The sequence below is a fragment of the Galeopterus variegatus genome, unplaced genomic scaffold (genome assembly GCF_000696425.1).
Source record: "Galeopterus variegatus unplaced genomic scaffold, G_variegatus-3.0.2 Scaffold7055, whole genome shotgun sequence".
Classification (NCBI taxonomy): domain Eukaryota; kingdom Metazoa; phylum Chordata; class Mammalia; order Dermoptera; family Cynocephalidae; genus Galeopterus; species Galeopterus variegatus.
In genome coordinates, this window is record NW_007733166.1 from 23,510 (window position 1) to 29,526 (window position 6,017).

At 41.6% G+C, this 6,017-nt stretch overlaps 1 pseudogene; it reads right to left on the bottom strand.

The window, feature by feature from the left end:
• Positions 1-244: 244 nt before the first annotated feature.
• On the bottom strand, positions 245-2,060 carry LOC103607029 (annotated as a pseudogene).
• Between the last annotated feature and the right edge of the window lie 3,957 nt (positions 2,061-6,017).

Consider the following 6,017-nt stretch of genomic DNA (forward strand, 5'->3'; position numbering starts at 1 on the left):
ATCATACATACATAATAGATAAGAAGCAAGAAGCAAAGTGTATTACTTGTTTGGATGAATTAAATGAATTGTTCTTTGAAACTAAAATTGATTCAAAATGGAGTTGAGCTATTAAGATGTAGTGCCCATCTACATTTTGTTAAAAAAAACTGCAGTAAATGAGCATCATACTTTTTATAGTTTGAATGCCTTATTCATTCATTCATTCATTCATTCATTTTTCAGGGTCTGAAGGGCGTCTTTATTAGCGCAGGCCCTGCTGAGCAGGCCCTCGGGCGTCCTGCTGGCAGTTGTTGAAGTTGATGCTCAGTTCAAAGTCCTCCAGGTGGGGCTGGCAGCCGAGGTCCATCAGCTTGGTCACCTCTTTGAAGAGGAAGTGGGAGCAGTACTTGAAGGTATTGTAGCATTGCTGTGTGGGGGCAGAGTTGGGGTGCTCAGCTCCCTGGGGCTTGCCTGCCGGGCCCCAAGCCTGGGAGATGTGCTGGCTGCGGAACTTGAGCACGAGGCTGAAGCTGCTGTGGGTTATGGTCAAGACCATCGTGGGCTTCTCTGTCAGCAGGCCCCTGAAGATGGCCTCATGCAGGTACTCAGCGGGGGCGCTCTGGGCCTCCTCAAGGTCGCCCACCGCGGCCAGCTTGGCCCTGAACTTGCACCAGGTGACGTGCAGGATCTGGTTTGCGATGTAGCCCTGGATGACCTTCACGAAGTGCTGCATCTCCTGCTTGAACAGATGCAGCTGGAGGAACTGCGTGGAGCTGGCCGCGTGGCTCACCAGGGCTGTGTGATTGAGGTGCAAGCAGATGTCCTTGCGTGTCCACATCACGAGCTTCAGCTGCAGCAGGAAGATGCCACTATACTTGCTCAGGCAGCTCTCAGTTATTACAGTGTTGAGGGACCAGTCAACCTTGTACCTGAGCTCCAGGCAGCTCAACACATTTGGGGCATTGGGGCAAACAACTCGGGTAGGTACTTGAGGACGAAGGAGAGGTGGGTGGCGTGCGGAGCATCCCCGTGGGAGCCTTACTGCAGGGACTTGCTCAGGACGGAGTTGATGACCAGTGGGCTGAGCAACTCTCCAGGCATGTGCCCGGCTCCAAGCTTCTCAAATAACTAGTTGCTGAAGGACTGGGCGAATTCCCCATCCTCCATCAGCAGTTAAGTGCTGCAGCACCTCAAGTGCACGCCGAGGTGCAGCTCCAAGAAGTAGTCCACCGTATTCTTGTTCACTAAGGAGCTGTGGGCGGCCAGCAGGCAGTGATGGAGCACTTCATGAGCATGGGCAGAGTCAGCAGCTGGCTCAGTTGCGCTGAAGCCTTGTCCATGGTTGACTGGACCTTGGGGTCCACGGGGAAGGCGCAGGGCCGGGAAGCACCTGGTGTAGAAGGTGGGTGTATTAGTCCGTTTTGTGTTGCTATAACAGAAATATGAGAGGCTGGGTAATTTAGAAAGAACAGAGGTTTATTTGGCTTACGATTCTGGGACAGCTGTATCTGGTGTGGTCTTCAGGTTGCTTCTACTCATGGAGGAAAAGCAGCAGGCAGCCGGCAGGTACAAGCAGATCACATGGTGAGAGGGAGCAAGAGAGAGAAGCAAGAGAGAGAGGGGAGGTGCCAGGGTCTTTTAAACAACCAGCTCTTGAGGGAACTAATAGAGCAAGAACTCACTCATTAATCCCCACACCTAGGGAGAGCATTAATCCATTCATGAGGGATCTGCCCCCATGGCTCAAACAGCTTCCAGCACTACCACATTGGGGATCAGATTTCCACATGAGTTTTGGTGGGGACAACACAAACAAATTCTATCAGTGGGCAACAGGAGGCACCATCATGGACTCATAGCTGTCCCGAATGCCATTTTTATTCATGACTGTGTATGACTCCAGAATATGCCAGTTTCTGATTGGATAAAAGATATAATCCAGCATTCATTTCAATAGAGAACAATGTCATTATAAAAAAAGAACTTTAGGGGATAGCTTTACTCTAAACAAACAAACAAAACAAAAAAATACCCGGAGAAGAAATACTGGCCCTGGCACTGAAGATTTTGGAGCTCATCTGGTATGTTTAGACTGTCAAATAGCTGATTTAGGTAGATAACATAGCAGCTCATCAAACTGGCCAGAACTTTCTGTTAAGCTTTGCGCTTTCTTGTTTTAGAAGTGATATCTATCTATTCAGTATCAAAGATTAAACCACGAACGAGAAGATCAGAAGCCTCTATGGGACTGTCTGCCAAGCACTCTGCCTCTCCCCACTTCCCTTGCTGCACCTCCACCCTAGTTGTGAACTTCTACATGTTCTAACTTGTTCTCTGACCACAATTGATTGATCCAGGGTTAGGCACCCGAGATAAGCTGGCTTCCTGCTGAAGGCCAAGACATTTGTCCAGAGACTGAAGCTGTAATTTCTATTTCATCAAATTTAAAATGCCATTGGTTGGATTGTGCACTGTTATTTTATTTACCACTGAGAAGGAAATAAGTGCTGTTAATTAAACTATGATGCATGTTGTTTTCTGCTTATTGGAAGAGCTCTTTTGGTCTTATTCTACATAGTTTTAAAAAATCATATATCATTCTTGAGCATACACAAAAAATAATATATAGTTGAAAAAAATTGGTCAAGGTATTTCTAATACTAATTCTTTCCATTCAGGAATCTGACTTTTTTGACAGAGTTATTAATATCTGCTTTGTTTACCATACAAAATCATCCTATGTCATCACAAGCAATGATATATACAGCATTTCTTGGGAGTTCTCTGTGATTTTCTCCAGCATTTGCTTCCAGGCAATGACGGGCTTGCATTCTGCATCTTCTGATACAGATGAGCAGTCAATTATTACTACATCACAATTACTGCCAGGTGATGATGGACAGAAGTAGGTCAGTCACTACATCACAACTACTGCCTGCAATTATAAGACATATCCTGGTTTTGGAAATGTCAAAGAGTGAAAAATTATTATAGAATCAATACAATCTTTTATGTGTAGCTGGTGCTGGCCATTTTCCCACTGTGTGGAGAAAGCTGGTCTACTTCAGGAGAAGCATAAAACCACCATAGAGGAAGAGCTGAGAGAAGCAAAATGAGTCCTGATGATATTTAAGCCCCTGGTTCGAACAGTTCCTGGCATTCAAATTCAACTCTGCTGTTTCCATGACTTAGGTGTTCTGTGAATACTTTAGTGCCCTTTTAATAAAGTCCCTTCATTGGTTATGATAGTTTGCACTGGGCTTCAGTAACTCATACCCAAAAGAATTCTCATGCATACAGCTTATACAGTGCTGTCATCTATGTGACAAAACACTTTGTCTTTTTCGTCTACTAATCTGTTGCAGATGCAAGAGACAAGTGAGTTCACCAGAAGCTTACTCATAGATTTCTCCTAGATGAGTAAAACTGTGAGAAATAGTAAAGCATTTCATTGTCAGAAAAGGCATCTGTTGGTGGGATGACAGTAAGAATCTTGATCAAATTGTCTGGGCCACGTGTTTGTGAAGCCAACCGCCATATTGTGGTCTCCAAACTTTCAGAATTTATTTGCTGGGCTATACTAATCTCTGTGTTAGATAGAATAAGCCAAAGAGTTGGAATTCTACCCTGCTACTCTGTTGACCTAGAAAAAAGGTGTAATGTGACAAATTTAGTATAAACTATTTCCCACAGGATTGACTCAGAGGAGCAGATGGCTTTGAGAAAAAAACATTTGTCATCCAACCAGTATACTCATTGTTTAGCAAAATTGGCAAAGGGCTGTTAAACAACAAGATACATTCTGTTAGCAAAGCATTCTTTGTGGCCTCCTTCTGTCTTTCAGACACTCAAAGTTGATGCATGTATTTCTGATGTTTCTAATAACTACCTGTTCTTTGTTTGCTGTTTGGAATATAGCTGAAAAAAAATTTCTTTTTCATGGAAAAACTTGCTGAATTTGTATCCTTGGAATTAAGAGAGGTCTTTGCACTTTAAGAAATGGAGAAGGGCAATGGAAATGTTGGCTGAAAGGGGGATTTGCTTGCTTTAAGGACTAATGTTTCATTTGGGAAATAGGAACTGAGTAACAGTATTTGTAGTCTCATTACAAAATAAACCACACAGGTGGTGAGGTTTAGTGATTCACATATACGAAGGTGGAACAAGTAGGACCTAAGAAGATTTGTCCTTTGTCTCAAAACTTCTTCAGACTTTGTTTCTGCTTCTGTTAGAAGGTGAACAAAGTTGCATCCCCTTAAAAGGCAATTTCCTAGATTAGAAAATCTGTTGGTAAAATGTTTTTGCATCTTTGGGATTGAGGTATTGAATACTAACAGGGTAGTATTAATACTTGGCCAGTGTGAGTTCATTAATTCTCTTACATATGTATGTATGAACTGATTAGTTCAGAGAAAAATATGTCAATACATGCTTCTCTTTGATCAGAAAAAATGGTTTTCTTATTGCTAGTGTAACTTATTTGCAGTGAGGGGTATAATCTAATTCTGATGAGGTATCTAGGGAGAAAATGCTTTGTTTATGTGGTACCTAATGTATCAGCTGAACATATGATCATTGCCACTAAGATTTTAGAGATAAAATGCCAAACTGAAAATAGCAATGGAGATCAAATATTTATAATGTGTTTCTTTTCTGTTCTACATTTCTCCAATTGAAACGTTTGCTCATCACAGCAGTTATCAACAGATAAAAAACAAATTAATCTAATGGTAATAGAGTTTAAAACATGTTAATGTATTCTTTGGGGTGTGGAGAGAGTAAAGTAAATAGGAGCAGCTTCCTCTTTTTACTATTTCATTTGAATTTTCCTTCTAATGGCTTTAACTTTGAAATTCTTATGATGAGACATTTTGAAAAAACTCTATAGAGTGGCAGAGATGTACTTAGGCTATGGGTGGGACAGACCAATGCACATCAGGCAAATCAGCCTCCTTGCCCCAGTTTCCAAACCTGTGAAATGTGGATTAAGATACCTACCTTGTAGTGATTTTGTAAATACAAAATGATCACAATGTTTTCGAATTTATCACGGTGATGGCATAGAGGAAGTGGCAAGTAAAAAGTAGCCCTGATGATTCTGATAGATATACATAATAGTCAATGCAATGACGGAAGAGAGAATGCTCATTATTTTCCTAAGAAAATGAAAAAGACAGCTTAAAGTACTTCCACACTCACTTGTTTGCAAAAAAAGGTATCAAACCATTTGGCCTTAATTTTTACTTATCTATCTGATGTGAGGCTGTTATTTTATGTTATAAGACTTTTTGTGGGGTTTAACTCATATAGTCCTGAAATTCAATGTGTAAAAAAAAGACCTTGATCACATGAATTAGATCTGAATTTGTCTGAATTACAGGTAGAATTTGTGGGATATGAGAGGAATGACTGAAAGAAAGGGCATCTGTTTTTATTTTCTGCAGGTCTTGCTTCCCTCTCCAGAAGCCAGGGGGACCAGAAACTCTCTCTCCACTGCCTGGCCCCTGGCTTAGCTTAGGGACAACAATCAGGAGCAAGAGACACAAGGAAGGGACTCATTTATTTTGAGTTGCACTGTCAGAGGTGTCGAGTGGCAGAAATGTCCAGCAGGGACAGTATCAAGCAGTGATGGCATCCGTAGCATGAGACAAGATGAACAGCAGAGGATGCAGTAGCTGACCATCCTTGCTCTGTGTCCATGGCTTTTACCAGTGGTCTAGCTGTCTCTGGTTCTTGCCGAATTTCTGGGCATGGTTCTTTAGTCTCCTTAGTGATTTTGAGAAATATTTGATAACCTTCAAGTTAAATCCCTACTGTACCCCCCTTTTTAAAGCTAAGTAAAACAGAGTCAGGTTCTTTATTTGCTGTAATAGATTTTTAAGTAAACTCAGTCTAATCTGTGCATTTAAATAAGTGGTATATCTTAAGATAGCCCATTTAGAAAGCACTTCTTCTGAATTATATTTTTGAGTTCCGTAAGGGTATCTGCTCTATTATTTTGTGTTCAGAATTGACTCTGAATTATTTTGGCTACT